At 59.6% G+C, this 17,500-nt stretch overlaps 1 non-coding gene across 1 annotated transcript; it reads left to right on the forward strand.

The window, feature by feature from the left end:
* The first annotated feature begins 13,301 nt into the window (after window positions 1-13,301).
* LOC131861557 (5S ribosomal RNA) lies at window positions 13,302-13,420 on the forward strand. The gene has a single exon (XR_009360629.1). It is a non-coding gene; the product is annotated as a 5S ribosomal RNA (ribosomal RNA).
* Window positions 13,421-17,500: the final 4,080 nt, after the last annotated feature.

The raw sequence follows: 17,500 nt of genomic DNA on the forward strand, positions 1-17,500 counted from the left end.
CCTCGACCAGCCTGAACAATTCCCCTCTCGAAGGAAGGCCTCGGCCTTAATCGTCCACGACAAACAGCTCGACGAGGCATGAAGCACCCACGGGAGCCGGAGCATGACGATGCAGAGTCTCGGTTCACAGGAGCCTGGGAAGAACATCCCGTACGGAACCCTTTACCCGAAAACATCCGAACCGCACATGCTCGCGACAGTCCTGCCGTTAGAGAATGCACCGTGCACGCGACCGAGTAAGGCCACTCAGAGACATCCATTTCCCAGGTATATGCCCCCTACGCACTTTTGGTGGCGCAACTCGCACGAACAGTCCCACCTCGACCCCGTAAACAAGCTTTTTTGCCTCGAAGAGTTCGTCGGAGACGAAGAAGCAACCTTCAGTGCAAACGTAGCACTCTTTTGTGCAACCGCCCAAACAACGCCCCCTCTACCCTCTGTCGAAACACTCGGCATTGCTGCTCCCTAAGGTGAGCTTCTCCTCATAGGCAATTCCGCTCTTATCCGGTCACGTTTGTGTGCCCGAATTTCGCAAGGCAACCTCCATGGGACATGGAAAAGACTCGAGAAGAGAGCTCGCTCACGGGAGAGAGAAGCCAAGGAGACCACGAGAGTGCTGAGAGTGGGACAGCGCTGAATAGGCGGGAGAAGCCTGCGCGTATAAACGGAGATATATATCCAATTGCAACGAAGGAACGTGCCAAAGATCGAGAACAATGGCAGAAATGCTAGTAACGTGCACTTCGGGACCAACGCATCACCGGAAGACAACCGCCAAACATCGAAAGAGTCGCGATGCTCCGCAACCTACGTGCAAAGCGGTCGCACACCGGGTAAGGGAGTGACAGCCCCAAGCATAGCTGGGCGAGGCGCTCACTCCGCTCTTTAATATCTCGTTAATACCGCCAAGGAAATGGCACAAGCACACACACACAAGCATCCTCGGAAGAGGACAGTTCGAGTGACAGGTCAAATCCAAGAGTTCCGAAGACTACCTCCAGGAACAATCGGGAACAAGACCGATTACAAGTCGTCGAGTCTGTTACTGGGCGAACACGAGATGCGCACAGGAAATCGATCAGCCCTCACAATGGCCCAAGGCCAGAGATCGGACTGCTACGATTTACCCCAACAATCATCGTGCCACTCTTCGCAGAGAGGTGATAGACGCCAACGAGCCCGCGCATAGCAATCGAGGTGTAAAAAGGGCGTTGAAGGCAGGAAGCCTGGACGAAAGAGGCTACGAGGTCACCTCGAAGCGGTCTAAGAATCGGGCGCACTTGGGGCGACTACCAGTGCCAACCCCTTATCCCGCGGTGCGTCCGACACACAGAAATTTCCAAGGCGGCCAAGGAGCCTCCCCGCATAGCAATCGGGGTGTGAGGTTACGGATGCAGCATTGATAGCAATCGAGGTGTGAGGCGAAGGATGCAGAAGTGAGAGCCGAGGGATGTAGCAGAGATAGCAATCGGGGTGTGTGATGCAGAAGAGATAGCAATCGAGGTGTGCGGTGGGAAGGGCCCAGCAGCCAGAATGCATGAAGCGACGGATGAAGCAGTGATGACAACCGGGCTGTGAGGAGAGGAGGGATGCAGCCAAGAAAGCAATCAGGGCTCGAGGCATGGGATGCATCAAGGATAGCAATCATGTTGTGAGGCGAGATTCCAAAGGCTAAACGTGAGAGGCTGCAGGGTCGACTCAGAGAGGTCTATGCATGTGAGAGGCTGAAAGCAAGGTCGACTCGGAGCGGTCTATGCATCGGGCGCGCTTGGGGCGACTACCAGTGCCAACCCCTTATCCCGCGACGCGTCCGACAAAGAGAACGTTCCAAGGCGGCAGAGGAGGTTACCAGCCGAAGGATGCAGTAGCAATAACAGGTATAGTTCCGCTGCGGCCGAGAAGACTCACCGCATAGGAATCGGGATGCGAGGCGAGGGATGCGGCGGGAAGGCCCCGACGGCTAAACGGAAGAGGCTGCAGGGCCGCCTCGGAATGGTCCAAGCATCGGATGCGATTGGGACGACTACCAGTGCCAACCCCTTATCCCGCGATGCGTCCGATACACAGATAGTTCCAAGGCGGCCGAGGAGCCTCACCGCATATCAATCGGGGTGCGAGGCGAGGGATGGGGCGGGAAGGCCCCAACGGCTAGACGGAAGAGGCTTCAGGGCCACCTCGGAATGGTCCAAGCATCGGACGCGCTTGGGGCGACTGCCAGTGCCAACCCCTTATCCCGCGATGCGTCCGATACACAGATGGTTCCAAGGCGGCCGAGGAGCCTCACCGCATAGCAATCGGGGGTGCGAGGCGAGGGATGGGGCGGGAAGGCCCCAACGGCTAGACGGAAGAGGCTTCAGGGCCGCCTAGGAATGGTCCAAGCATCGGACACGCTTGGGGCGACTACCAGTGACAGCCCCCTATCCCGCGATGCGTCCGATACGAAGATGGTTCCAAGGCGGCCGAGGAGCCTCACCGCATAGCAATCGGGGTGCGAGGTGGGGGATGCGGCGAGATGGCCCCAACGGCTAGACGGAAGAGGCCACAGGGCCGCGTCGGAATAGTCCAAGCATCGGACGCGCTTGGGGCGACTACCAGTGACAACCCCTTATCCCGCGATGCGTCCGATACGAAGATAGTTCCAAGGCGGCCGAGGAGCCTCACCGCATAGCAATCGGGGTGCGAGGTGGGGGATGCGGCGAGATGGCCCCAACGGCTAGACGGAAGAGGCTGCAGGGCCGCCTCGGAATAGTCCAAGCATCGGACGCGCTTGGGGCCACTACCAGTGACAACCCCTTATCCCGCGATGCGTCCGATACGAAGATAGTTCCAAGGCGGCCGAAGAGCCTCACCGCATAGCAATCGGGGTGCGAGGTGGGGGATGCGGCGAGATGGCCCCAACGGCTAGACGGAAGAGGCCACAGGGCCGCCTCGGAATAGTCCAAGCATCGGACGCGCTTGGGGCGACTACCAGTGACAACCCCTTATCCCGCGATGCGTCCGATACGAAGATAGTTCCCAGGCGGCCGAGGAGCCTCACCGCATAGCAATCGGGGTGCGAGGCGAGGGATGCGGCGAGATGGCCCCAAAGGCTAGACGGAAGAGGCTGCAGGGCTGCCTCGGAATAGTCCAAGCATCGGACGCGCTTGGGGCGACTACCACTGCCAACCCCTTATCCCGCGATGCGTCCGATACACAGATAGTTCCGAGGCGGCCGAGGAGGTGGGGGATGCGGCGAGATGGCCCCAACGGCTAGACGGAAGAGGCTGCAGGGCCGCCTCGGAATAGTCCAAGCATCGGACGCGCTTGGGGCGACTACCAGTGACAACCCCTTATCCCGCGATGCGTCCGATACACAGATAGTTCCGAGGCGGCCAAGGAGCCTCACCGCATAGCAATCGTGGTGCGAGGTGGGGGATGCGGCGAGATGGCCCCAACGGCTAGACGGAAGAGGCTGCAGGGCCGCCTCGGAATGGTCCAAGCATCGGATGCGCTTGGGGCGACTACCACTGCCAACCCCTTATCCCGCGATGCGTCCGATACACAGATAGTTCCAAGGCGGCCGAGGAGCCTCACAGCATAGCAATCAGGGTGCAAGGCGAGGGATGCGGCGAGAAAGCCCCAACGGCTAGAGGGAAGAGGCTTCAGGTCCACCTCGGAATGGTCCAAGCATCGGACGCGCTTGGGGCGACTACCAGTGACAACCCCTTATCCCGCGACGCGTCCGATACACAGATAGTTCCAAGGCGGCCGAGGAGCCTCACCGCATAGCAATCGGGGTGCGAGGCGAGGGATGCGGCGAGAAGGACCCAACGGCTACACGGAAGAGGCTTCGGGGCCGCCTCGGAATGGTCCAAGCATCGGACGCGCTTGGGGCGACTACCAGTGACAACCCCTTATCCCGCGACGCGTCCGATACACAGATAGTTCCAAGGCGGCCGAGGAGCCTCACCGCATAGCAATCGGGGTGCGAGGCGAAGGATGCGGCGAGAAGGACCCAACGGCTAGACGGAAGAGGCTTCGGGGCCGCCTCGGAATGGTCCAAGCATCGGACGCGCTTGGGGCGACTACCAGTGACAACCCCTTATCCCGCGACGCGTCCGATACACAGATAGTTCCAAGGCGGCCGAGGAGCCTCACCGCATAGCAATCGGGGTGCGAGGCGAGGGATGCGGCGAGAAGGACCCAACGGCTAGACGGAAGAGGCTTCGGGTCCGCCTCGGAATGGTCCAAGCATCGGACGCGCTTGGGGCGACTACCAGTGACAACCCCTTATCCCGCGACGCGTCCGATACACAGATAGTTCCAAGGCGGCCGAGGAGCCTCACCGCATAGCAATCGGGGTGCGAGGCGAGGGATGCGGCGAGAAGGACCCAACGGCTAGACGGAAGAGGCTTCGGGTCCGCCTCGGAATGGTCCAAGCATCGGACGCGCTTGGGGCGACTACCAGTGACAACCCCTTATCCCGCGACGCGTCCGATACACAGATAGTTCCAAGGCGGCTGAGGAGCCTCACCGCATAGCAATCGGGGTGCGAGGCGAGGGATGCGGCGAGAAGGACCCAACGGCTAGACGGAAGAGGCTTCGGGTCCGCCTCGGAATGGTCCAAGCATCGGACGCGCTTGGGGCGACTACCAGTGACAACCCCTTATCCCGCGACGCGTCCGATACACAGATAGTTCCAAGGCGGCCGAGGAGCCTCACCGCATAGCAATCGGGGTGCGAGGCGAGGGATGCGGCGAGAAGGACCCAACGGCTAGACGGAAGAGGCTTCGGGGCCACCTCGGAATGGTCCAAGCATCGGACGCGCTTGGGGCGACTACCAGTGACAACCCCTTATCCCGCGACGCGTCCGATACACAGATAGTTCCGAGGCGGCCGAGGAGCCTCACCGCATAGCAATCGGGGTGCGAGGCGAAGGATGCGGCGAGAAGGACCCAACGGCTAGACGGAAGAGGCTTCGGGTCCGCCTCAGAATGGTCCAAGCATCGGACGCGCTTGGGGCGACTACCAGTGACAACCCCTTATCCCGCGACGCGTCCGATACACAGATAGTTCCAAGGCGGCCGAGGAGCCTCACCGCATAGCAATCGGGGTGCGAGGCGAGGGATGCGGCGAGAAGGACCCAACGGCTAGACGGAAGAGGCTTCAGGGCCGCCTCGGAATGGTCCAAGCATCGAACGCGCTTGGGGCGACTACCAGTGACAACCCCTTATCCCGCGACGCGTCCGATACACAGATAGTTCCGAGGCGGCCGAGGAGCCTCACCGCATAGCAATCGGGGTGCGAGGCGAGGGATGCGGCGAGAAGGACCCAACGGCTAGACGGAAGAGGCTTCAGGGCCGCCTCGGAATGGTCCAAGCATCGGACGCGCTTGGGGCGACTACCAGTGACAACCCCTTATCCCGCGACGCGTCCGATACACAGATAGTTCCGAGGCGGCCGAGGAGCCTCACCGCATAGCAATCGGGGTGCGAGGCGAGGGATGCGGCGAGAAGGACCCAACGGCTAGACGGAAGAGGCTTCAGGGCCGCCTCGGAATGGTCCAAGCATCGGACGCGCTTGGGGCGACTACCAATGACAACCCCTTATCCCGCGACGCGTCCGATACACAGATAGTTCCGAGGCGGCCGAGGAGCCTCACCGCATAGCAATCGGGGTGCGAGGCGAGGGATGCGGCGAGAAGGACCCAACGGCTAGACGAAAGAGGCTTCAGGGCCGCCTCGGAATGGTCCAAGCATCGGACGCGCTTGGGGCGACTACCAGTGACAACCCCTTATCCCGCGACGCGTCCGATACACAGATAGTTCCGAGGCGGCCGAGGAGCCTCACCGCATAGCAATCGGGGTGCGAGGCGAGGGATGCGGCGAGAAGGACCCAACGGCTAGACGGAAGAGGCTTCAGGGCCGCCTCGGAATGGTCCAAGCATCGGACGCGCTTGGGGCGACTACCGTTGCCAACCCCTTATCCCGCGATGCGTCTGATACACAGATAGTTCCGAGGCGGCCAAGGAGCCTCACCGCATAGCAATCGGGTTGCGAGGCAGATTATTGGGAAGGGAACCCCCTGGGATGCGGCTCAAGCAGTGCCCAAAGGGACTGGAATGCGGAATCACATCGAGAGACCCAAATGCTATACGAGGGCTCAAATCGAATTATCGATTTGGCCACGACATGGACGCATCGGAACGACTACCTTTGCCGAACCACTCGCAATTGCATCCATACCGAAACCAATAGACATTTCCGTTAGAGCCCTCGCATAGCATTCGGGAATCTCGCATGCCCCTCTAAATCGACCAATGCTGGCGCTCAATGAAAATCCGAGCGCTACCACCGTTCGAGCGCCAGCATTGGTCGAGTTAGAGGGGCACGGGGGAGAATGCTCCAGTCAACACCTCCCCTATATAAGTTATTTGTCCGATTCTCGCACAACCGTAGTCTGCCTCGTCGAATCAAACAACGGTCCCAGATTCCGACTTCCGTTCCGTAGAGACCCAAAAGCTAGATGGAGGCTCGCAAGAAAGAGAGTCGGCGCATAGCAATCGGGTTTCTCGAACGTTTAGGGACCGAGCTCACTTGCGGATAGGGCAAAATCCGCCAAGCAACCCAAAAGCTAGACGGGGGCTCGAATCGAATCGCCTAGGCGGCCACAACAACGACGTGTTGGATCGACTACCAGTGCCAAACCATTCAGCAAGACTAGTCTGTGTCGAGGCCGGATAGAGATTCTCAGAGAGCGCCCGCATAGCATTTAGGAGACCTGCCGCGTCCCTCACACTCGACAAATGGTGGTGCACGTTTATAAATCTGAGCGATCCCAACCCTTTCAAGCACCAACATCGGTCGAGATAGAGGGGCACGGAGGGGGCTGCGTGAGACAACACAGTCCCCTATATAAGTTATTTGTCCGATTCTCACACATCCGAAGAATGGTCATCAAATCGGACAACAGCCCAAACTTCCGACTTCGGTCCCAGAAAGCCCAAGAGCTATCTAAAACGTTCATGGCCGGAACTCGATCGCGGCTATACCAGTCCGCCAAGCAACCCAAAAGCTAGACTGGAGCTCTAGTCGAATCACCTCTGTGGCCATTGCAAGGACGTGTTGGAGCGACTACCATTGCCGAACCATTCCGCAGGTCGAGTCCATACCAAGGCCGCATAGAGATTCACGATGAGCTCCTGCATAGCAATCAGGAGACTTGCCGTGTCCATCACAATCGATAAATCCTGGTGCAAGATTTTTGCATCCGAGCGCTCCAACCAGTCGAGCACCAGCATCAATCGACATAAACGGGCACGGGGGGAGGATGCTCGAGAACACTACCTCCCCTATATAAGTTATTTGTCCGATTCTCAAGCAGCCGAAGTCTGGTCATCGAATCGGGTCAAAGACCACAACTTCCGACTTTACCCACAATGCAAGTCATCGAATCGAACATCGGCCCCCGAGTCGGACTCCATGCGTATGTCAGGTCATCGGACCCAAATTCCGCCTTCCTGCGCATGGCGGGCCATCAATATCAACTCGGTCATCGGACCCAAACTCCGCCTTTTTGCGTATGGCACGCCTTCAAATCGGTCATCGGACCCAAATTCCGCCTTCCTGTGCATGGCGGGCCATCAACATCAACTCGGTCATCGGACCCAAATTCCGCCTTTCTGCGCATGGCACGCCATCAACTCGGTCATCGGACCCAAATTCCGCCTTCCTGCGCATGGCAGGTCATCGGACACAAATTCAGACCTCGCCAATATGCCTACGTATCGAATCGGTCATCGGACCCAACTTCCGACTTCATCCATACTGTAGGGTCTTTGAGGTTGGCGCGGTGCGCTCAACCCAGGGAGTCGACCCATCGAAGCATACACCTCCCCTATATAAGCTATTTGTCCGATTCCCACACCTGTGTAGTTTGCACCTCTGACCAGGACATCGACCCCAACTTCCGAACTCGACTGCAACGACGGCACCAGCGCCTTGGTGTGCACCTTGCGACGCACAGTCCCAACATTCGCCTTCCTGCACATGGCAGGTCATCGGACCCAAATTCCGACCTCGCGAGTATGCCTACATATCGAATCGGTCATCGGACCCAACTTCCGATTTCATCCATACCGTAGGGTCTTTGAGGTTGGCGCGGTGCGCTCAACCCGGGGAGTCGACCCAACGAAGCATACACCTCCCCTATATAAGCTATTTGTCCGATTCCCACACCTGTGTAGTTTGCACCTCCGATCAAGACATCGACCCCAACTTCCGAACTCGCCTCCAACGACCGAACCAGCGCCTTGGTGCGCACCTTGCAACGCACAGTGCCAACATTCGCCTTCCTGCACGTGGCAGGTCATCGGACCCAAATTCCGACCTCGCGAGTATGCCTACATATCGAATCGGTCATCGGACCCAACTTCCGACTTCATCCATACCGTAGGGTCTTTGAGGTTGGCGCGGTGCGCTCAACCCGGGGAGTCGACCCAACGAAGCATACACCTCCCCTATATAAGCTATTTGTCCGATTCCCACACCTGTGTAGCTTGCACCTCCGATCAGGACATCGACCCCAACTTCCGAACTCGACTAAAAAGACCGCACCAGCGCCTTGGTGTGCACCTTGCAACGCACAGTGCCAACATTCGCCTTCCTGCACATGGCAGGTCATCGGACCCAAATTCCGACCTCATGAGCATACCTACTAATCGAATCGGTCATCGGACCCAACTTCCGACTTCATCCATACCGTAGGGTCTTTGAGGTTGGCGCGGTGCGCTCAACCTGGGGAGTCGACCCATCGAAGCATACACCTCCCCTATATAAGCTATTTGTCCGATTCCGACACCTGTGTAGTTTGCACCTCCGCTCAGGACATCGACCCCAACTTCCGAACTCGCCTGCAACGACCGAACCAGCGCCTTGGTGCGCACCAAAAGTGCGCACTTTTGGAGGGCACTTTTGTGCGCTCCAAAGGTGCGCACTTTTGGAGGGCACTTTTCTGCGCTCCAAAGGTGCGCACTTTTGGAGGGCACTTTTTGGAGGGCACTTTTCTGCGCTCCAAAGGTGCGCACTTTTGGAGGGCACTTTTTGGAGGGCACTTTTCTGCGCTCCAAAGGTGCGCACTTTTGGAGGGCACTTTTTGGAGGGCACTTTTCTGCGCTCCAAAGGTGCGCACTTTTGGAGGGCACTTTTTGGAGGGCACTTTTCTGCGCTCCAAAGGTGCGCACTTTTGGAGGGCACTTTTTGGAGGGCACTTTTCTGCGCTCCAAAGGTGCGCACTTTTGGAGGGCACTTTTTGGAGGGCACTTTTCTGCGCTCCAAAGGTGCGCACTTTTGGAGGGCACTTTTTGGAGGGCACTTTTCTGCGCTCCAAAGGTGCGCACTTTTGGAGGGCACTTTTTGGAGGGCACTTTTCTGCGCTCCAAAGGTGCGCACTTTTGGAGGGCACTTTTTGGAGGGCACTTTTCTGCACTCCAAAGGTGCGCACTTTTGGAGGGCACTTTTTGGAGGGCACTTTTGTGCGCTCCAAAGGTGCGCACTTTTGGAGGGCACTTTTGTGCACTCCAAAGGTGCGCACTTTTGGAGGGCACTTTTCCTGCGCTCCAAAGGTGCACACCTAGGTGAGCACCTTCGACCACACCTTGTAGCACACCAAACTCTGACTTTCGACTTCATCCGCAATGCAGGGTCTTTGAGGTTGGCGCAATGCCAGGGGAGTCGACCCATCAAACCCAACACCTCCCCTATATAAGCTATTTGTCTGATTCTCATACATGCGTAGCCTGCAGGAGCAATTAGGACATCGACCCCAACTTTCGGCTTCTAAACGAAAACAAGGTCTTTGAGGTTGGTGTAATGCGAACAACTAGGGGAGTCAACCCATCAAACCCAACACCTCCCCTATATAAGCTATTTGTCTGATTCTCATACATGTGTAGTCTACAGGAGCAATTAGGACATCGACCCCAACTTTTGACTTCTTAACGAAAACAAGGTCTTTGAGGTTGACGTAATGCGCACAACCAGGGGAGTCGACCCATCAAACCCAACACCTCCCCTATATAAGCTATTTGTCCGATTCTCATACATGTGTAGCCTGCAGGAGCCATTAGGACATTGACCCCAACTTTTGACTTCTTAACGAAAACAAGGTCTTTGAGGTTGGCGTAATGCGCACAACCAAGGGAGTTGACCCATCAAACCCAACACCTCCCCTATATAAGCTATTTGTCTGATTCTCATACATGTGTAGCCTGCAACAACGATTAGGACATCCACCCCAACTTCTGAATTCGTCTGCGTTGACCGCACCAAAGGTGCACGCCTTGGTGCTCACCAAAATCCGACTTCCGACTTCTTCTGCTATGCGGGGTCTTTGAGGTTGGCGCAGTGCGCACAACCAGGGGAGTCAACCCACCGAATGCAACACCTCCCCTATATAAGCTATTTGTCTGATTCTCATACATGCGTAGACTGCAGCAATGATTAGGACATCCACCCCAACTTTTGACTTCTTAAACAAGACAGGGTCTTTGAAGTTGGTGCAGTGCACACAACCAGGGGAGTCGACCCATCAAACGCAACACCTCCCCTATATAAAGCTATTTGTCCGATTCTCATACGTGTAGTCTGCAGCAGCGATTAGGACATCGACCCCAACTTCCGAATTCGTTTGCATTGACCGCACCAAAGGTGCACGCCTTGGTGTGCACCCTGGAGTGCACTTTGGTGCTCACCTCGGTGCACACTTTGGTGTGCACCTCGGTGTGCACCAAAGGTGCGCACCTTGGAGCGCACCAAAGGTGTACACTTTGGAGCGCACCACATAGGGTCTTTGAGAGGTTGGCGCAGTGCGCACACCAAGGTGGGTGTTGAGGTGCGTGCCGAGGTGGGTGGGTGCTAGGGTGCGCTCCATGGTGGGTGCCAGGGTGGGTGCGTGCTAGGGTGGATTCCAAAGAGGGTCATAGGGTGGGTGCCAAGGTGGGTTGGTGATATAGTGGGTTCAAAGGTGGGTACTAGGGTGGGTTCCAAGGTGGGTCACAAGTTGGGTGCCAGGATGCGTGGGTGTTAGGTTGGGTGCCAAGGTGGGCTCCTGCGTGGGTGGGTGCTAGGGTGGGTTTCAAGGTGGACGCGAGGGCGGGTGCCAAGGTGGGTAACAAGTTGGGTGTTAGGATGGGTGAGTGCTAGAGTGGGTGCCAAGGTGGGTGGGTGCTAAGGTGGATGCCAAGGTGGTTCACAGGGTGGGTGGGTTCTAGGGTGAGTTCCAAGGTGGGTCACAGGTTCAGTGCTAGGGTGGGTGTCAAGGCGGGTGTCGAGGTGCCTGGGTGCTAGGGTGTGGATGCCAATGTGGGTCATAGGGTGGGTACTAGGGTGGGCTGCAATGTGGGTGCCAAGGTGGGTAACATGCTCGGTGGGTTCTAAATTGGGTGCCAGGGTGGGTGTGCACCCACCTTGCCCGAGGTGGGTGCCAAGGTGCCAGTGTGGGTGGGTGCTAAGGTGGATGCCAAGGTGGGTGAGAAGGTGGGTGATAGGTTGAGTGGTAGGATGGGTGGGTGCCAAGATGGGTCACAGGGTGGGTGCAAGGGTGGGTAGGTGCTAGGGTTGGTGTCAGGGTGGGTGGGTGCTAGGTTGGGTTCCAAGGTGGGTGCGAGGGTGAGTGTCAAGGTGGGTCACAGGTTAGGTGCTAGGATGGGTGAGTGCTAGGGTGCAAAGGTGCCAGGGTGGGTGCTAGGATGGGTCGATGCTAGGGTGAGTGGCAAGGTGGGTCCACAAGTGTCAAGGTGGGTGCCGAGGTGGGTGCCAAGTCGGCGACTGCTATGGTGGATGCCAAGGTGGGTCACGGGGTGGGTGCCAAGTTGCTAGGTTGGGTTCCAAGGTGGGTGCCAACGTGGGTGCTAGGGTGCGTGGGTTAAAGGGTGTGTCACAACGTGGGTGCCAGGATGGGTGCGCACCCACACTGGCCAAGACGGGTGCGGGTGCAAGGTTGGGTTCCAAGCCCGGTCACAGGCTGGGTGCTAGGATGGGTGGGTGCCAAGGTGGGCACCAGGGTGGGTGCACCCACCCTGGCCAAGGTGGGTCACGGGGTGGGTCCTAGGGTGGGTAACGGGGTGGGTACTAAGGTGCATGCCAAGGTGGGTCATAGGGTGGGTGCCAAGGTGGGCACCAGGGTGGGTGTGCACCAACCCTAGCCAGGGTAGGTCACGGGGTGGTTGTCGGGGTGGGCGTCAAGGAGCCAAGGTGGGTGGCAAGTAGCCAAGTTGCGTGCCAAGGTGGGTGTCGGGGTGGGTGCCAAGGATCCAAGGTGGGTGCCAAGGAACCAAGGTGGGTGTCTGGGTGGGTGCCGAGGTGGGAGCCAGGGTGGGTCCCAAGGTGAGTGCAAAGGTGGGTGCCAGGGTCAAGGTGAGTGCCAATGTGGGTTCCAAGGTGCCAGGGTCAGGGTGAGTGCCAATGTGGGTTCAAAGGTGCTAAGTTGGGTGCGAGGTTGGGTGCGAGGGTGGGTGGGTGCCAAGGTGTGCTAGGTGGAAGCCCGGGTGGGTCGGCATCCCATGGGTGTCGAGTTGGGTGCCTGATGGGTGCTTCTTGTCAAGTTTTAGTCGTCGGGACTCATTTCGAGCCTTAGAGGTCGTTTCTTGTCCGGTTGCCCTGTCTTCGACCTGGGAACCCAATTTTGGTCCTCGGGTCCCATTTTTTTTTGTCTCGCATCCCACTTTTGGCCTGTGGCCTTTTCGGGGTCGATTCTCGTTTTGGGCATCAGAGCATGTTTCTTCTCCTAAAACCCAATATTTGTTTATTAAGTCTCGGAACACATTTTTGTTCTCGTGGACCCATCATGGGTCTTGGAACGCATTTGTGGTCCTTGGGTCCCATTTTGCATCCCGAAACTTGTGTTTTGGTGCTTGATCCCTATTTTGGGTGCCCACCTTGCACCAAGTGCGCACCCGGGGCAAACCGAGCGCCTTGGTGCACCGGGGCAAGATCGAGCGTGCACCCGAGGCGCCCCGAACATGCACCAAGGTGCACTCGGCCCACATGTGAGCGCAGGTCGTTGCGCCCGAGGTGGTGTGTGGGCACCGCGTTGCAGACGGGACACTGCACGCACACGACGCCCCCTCCAGGTGCACGCACGTAGGCCGGGCCGGGTGCACACCCGACGCCCTAGCAAGGTGCGCGCACCCGGGCAGGGCTCACACTTGGCGAACGGGGCGCACTTCGCGAGGGAGGGTGTGCACCTCGACGGGGGTGGGTGGCCGGGGTGGATTCGCACGTGGGTCGCGGTTTGCTAAGTACACACTGCGACAAGCTCATAACGGGTGCGATCATACCAGCGTTAGTGCACCGGATCCCATCAGAACTCCGCAGTTAAGCGCGCTTGGGCCGGAGTAGTACTGGGATGGGTGACCTCCCGGGAAGTCCCGGTGTTGCACCCTTTTTTAGTTTTTCGCCGGGCGTCGCAATGCTATTTGAATAAACCTTTTGCCCGTTTGCGTTCTCGTCGGGGCCGGGCCGGGCCGGGGTGCGCTGCCCGCACTACCGCGCGCGCGGGGGCGACACCGAGCGCGCACCCGAGGCGCCCCGAGCACACAGGCCACGGTGCAACCCGGGCGTTGTGCGCGCACCCCGGTGCGCCCGAGGTGCTGCGCGCGCACCCAGGTGAAATCGGTGTGCACCTCGGCCAGTGCGCGCTCGGTCGAGTCGCGCACGTTGGCCAAGGTGCACGGTGATGTTTCTTACTCTAAGGTTCCGCACCAGACGCCCGGGACAGGTGAGCGAAGCTGGGCGGGGCCGGGTGCGCGGCCGGGGCAGGTGCACGCAGCTGGAGAGAGCTTTGGAGCACACTTCGGAGCGCACCAATGATGCGCTCCATTCAAAAGTTTCCTGAAAAGGCAAAAAAAGTTGAGATTATAGAATTTCCCACTTGAGAGATTGTAAAAAAAAAAAATTTAAAATGAAGGAAACGCGGGTGCCAAGGTGTGCGCAGCCCAGCCAAGGTGTGCGCACCAAGGCGCCCACCCTGGCGAAGGTGCACGCAAGGTGCGCACCCGAGGCAAACCGGACAATTAACCCAACTTTCGACTTCGCGCGCACCTTGGAGCGCACTTCGGAGCGCTCCTTGGTGCGCACCAATCTTGGGCACCTCGGAGTGCACCATGGCGCCCACCAAGGTGCGCACCCGGGGCAAACCGAGCTCCGACTTCGTGCGCACCTTGGAGCGCACGAAAGGTGCGCACCATGGCGCCCACCAAGGTGCGCAGCCCAGCCAAGGCGTGCGCATCAAGGTGCGCACCCTGGCGAAGGTGCGCACCCGGGGCAAACCGAGCTCCGACTTCGTGCGCACCTTGGAGCGCACAAAAGGTGCGCAACCCAGCCAAGGTGTGCGCACCCCGGTCAAACCGAGCTCCGAATCGTGCGCACCAGAGGTGCACGCCATCGTGCGCACCTTGGAGCACACTTCGGAGCCCTCCTTGGTGCGCGCCGATGTTGCGCACCTCGGAGCGCACCCGGGGAAAACAATGCAATTAACCCGACTTTCGACTTCGTGGGCACCTCGGAGCGCTCTCGGGTTCGCACCTCGGAGCACACCGAGGTGCGCACCTTTGATGCGCTGCCTTCACCAATTTCCAGAAAAGGCAAGAAAACATTGAGAAGGTGTGCGCACCGAGGTGCCCACCCTGGCGAAGGTGCACGCGAGGTGCGCACCCGGGGCAAACCGGGCTCCGACTTCGTGCACGCCGCACCTTGGAGCACACTTCGGAGCGCTCCTTGGTGCGCACCAGGGCGCGCAACCCAGCCGAGGTGCCCACCCCGGCGAAGGTGCACGCGAGGTGCGCACCCGGGGCAAACCGGGCTCCGACTTCGTGCACGCCATGGTGCCCACCGCGGCGAAGGTGCACGCGAGGTGCGCACCCGGGGCAAACCGGGCTCCGACTTCGTGCACGCCGCACCTTGGAGCACACTTCGGAGCGCTCCTTGGTGCGCACCATGGTGCCCACCAGGGCGCGCAACCCCGCCGAAGGTGCACGCGAGGTGCGCACCCGGGGCAAACCGGGCTCCGACTTCGTGCACGCCGCACCTTGGAGCACACTTCGGAGCGCTCCTTGGTGCGCACCATGGTGCCCACCAGGGCGCGCAACCCCGCCGAAGGTGCACGCGAGGTGCGCACCCGGGGCAAACCGGGCTCCGACTTCGTGCACGCCATGGTGCGCACCGCGGCGAAGGTGCGCACCCGGGGCAAACCGGGCTCCGACTTCGTGCACGCCGCACCTTGGAGCACACTTCGGAGCGCTCCTTGGTGCGCACCAGGGCGCGCAACCCAGCCGAGGTGCCCACCCCGGCGAAGGTGCACGCGAGGTGCGTACCCGGGGCAAACCGGGCTCCGACTTCGTGCACGCCGCACCTTGGAGCACACTTCGGAGCGCTCCTTGGTGCGCACCATGGTGCCCACCAGGCCGCGCAACCCAGCCAAGGTGTGCGCACCAAGGTGCACGCGAGGTGCGCACCCGGGGCAAACCGGGGTCCGACTTCGTGCACGCCGCACCTTGGAGCACACATCGGGGCGCTCCCGGGTTCGCACCGGCGTTGCGCACCGTGGTGGGCACCTCGGAGCACACCAAGGTGGGCAGCGAGGTGCGCACCTTTGATGCGATGCCTTCACTAATTTCCATAAAAGGCAAAAAAAAAACGAGATTTTAAAATTTCCGTTTTGAAAGATAGTGAGAAAAAGGGAATGCTGGTGCCATCTTGAGCCCGCCCTGGTGCGCAGCCCAGCCAAGGTGTGCGCACCAAGGTGCCCACCCTGGCGAAGGTGCGCGCCCGGGCAATTAACCCAACTTCCAACTTCGCGCGCGCCAGGGTGGGAGCGCACCCAACAACCGGGCCTGGGAAGAGCCAATGCGAGAAACCCCACCAAACGCTCTGACAAAAAAAGAGGGGGCGCTCCAGTAACCCCGCTTCGGAGCGCACCCTGGGCAAACCCAGCCAAGGTGCCCACCCCGGCCAAGGTGCAGGCGAGGTGCGCACCCGGGGCAAACCGGGCTCCGACAACGTGCACGCCGCACCTTGGAGCACACTTCGTAGCGCTCCCGGGTGCGCACCTCAGAGCACACCAAGGTGGGCAGCGAGGTGCGCACCTTTGATGCGCTGCCTTCACTAATTTCCAGAAAAGGCAAAAAAAAAAGGAGATTTTAAAATTTCCGTTTTGAAAGATAGTGAAAAAAACGGAACGCGCGTGCCATCTTGAGCCCGCCCTGGTGCGCAGCCCAGGTAAGGTGCCCACCCTGGCAAAGGTGCGCACCCGGGCAATTAACCCTACTTCCGACTTCGTGCGCGCCAGGGTGGCAACCGGGCCTCGGAAGAGCCAATGCGAGAAACCCCACCAAACGCTCCGACAAAAAAAGAGGCGGCGCTCCAATAACCCCGCTTCGGAGCGCAGCCGGGGCAAACCCAGCCAAGGTGCCCACCCCGACGAAGGTGCACGCGAGGTGCGCACCCGGGGCAAACCGGGCTCCGACAACGTGCACGCAGCACCTTGGAGCACACTTCGAAGCACTCCCGGGTGCCCACCGGCGTTGCGCACCGTGGTGGGCAGCGAGGTGCGCACCTTTGATGCGCTGCCTTCACTAATTTCCAGAAAAAGGCAAAAAAAAATGAGATTTTAAAATTTCCGTTTTGAAAGATAGTGAAAAAAAAGGAACGCGGGTGCCATCTTGAGCCCGCCCTGGTGCGCAGCCCAGGCAAGGCATGCGCACCAAGGTGCCCACCCGAGGTGCACACCCGGGGCAAACCGGGCTCCGACTTCGTGCAGGCCGCACCTTGGAGCACACTTCGGAGCGCTCCTTGGTGCGCACCATGGTGCCCACCAGGGCGCGCAACCCAGCCAAGGTCTGCACACCAAGGTGCCCACCCCGGCGAAGGTGCACGCGAGGTGCGCACCCGGGGCAAACCGGGCTCCGACTTCGTGCACGCCATGGTGCCCACCGCGGCGAAGGTGCACGCGAGGTGCGCACCCGGGGCAAACCGGGCTCCGACTTCGTGCACGCCGCACCTTGGAGCACACTTCGGAGCGCTCCTTGGTGCGCACCATGGTGCCCACCAGGGCGCGCAACCCAGCCAAGGTGTGCGCACCAAGGTGCACGCGAGGTGCGCACCCGGGGCAAACCGGGGTCCGACTTCGTGCACGCCGCACCTTGGAGCACACATCGGAGCGCTCCCAGGTTCGCACCAGCGTTGCGCACCTTTGATGCGCTGCCTTCACTAATTTCCAGAAAAGGCAAAAAAAAACGAGATTTTAAAATTTCCGTTCTGAAAGATAGTGAAAAAAACGGAACGCGGGTGCCATCTTGAGCCCTTCCTGGTGCGCAGCCCAGGCAAGTTGTGCGCACCAAGGTGCCCACCCTGGCGGAGGTGCGCGCCCGGGGCAATCCGGGCTCCGACTTCGTGCACTGCATGGTGCCCACCAAGGCGCGCAACCCAGCCAAGGTGCCCACCGCAGCGAAGGTGCACGCGAGGTG

The sequence above is a fragment of the Cryptomeria japonica genome, unplaced genomic scaffold, assembly GCF_030272615.1.
Source record: "Cryptomeria japonica unplaced genomic scaffold, Sugi_1.0 HiC_scaffold_26, whole genome shotgun sequence".
NCBI lineage: Eukaryota > Viridiplantae > Streptophyta > Pinopsida > Cupressales > Cupressaceae > Cryptomeria > Cryptomeria japonica.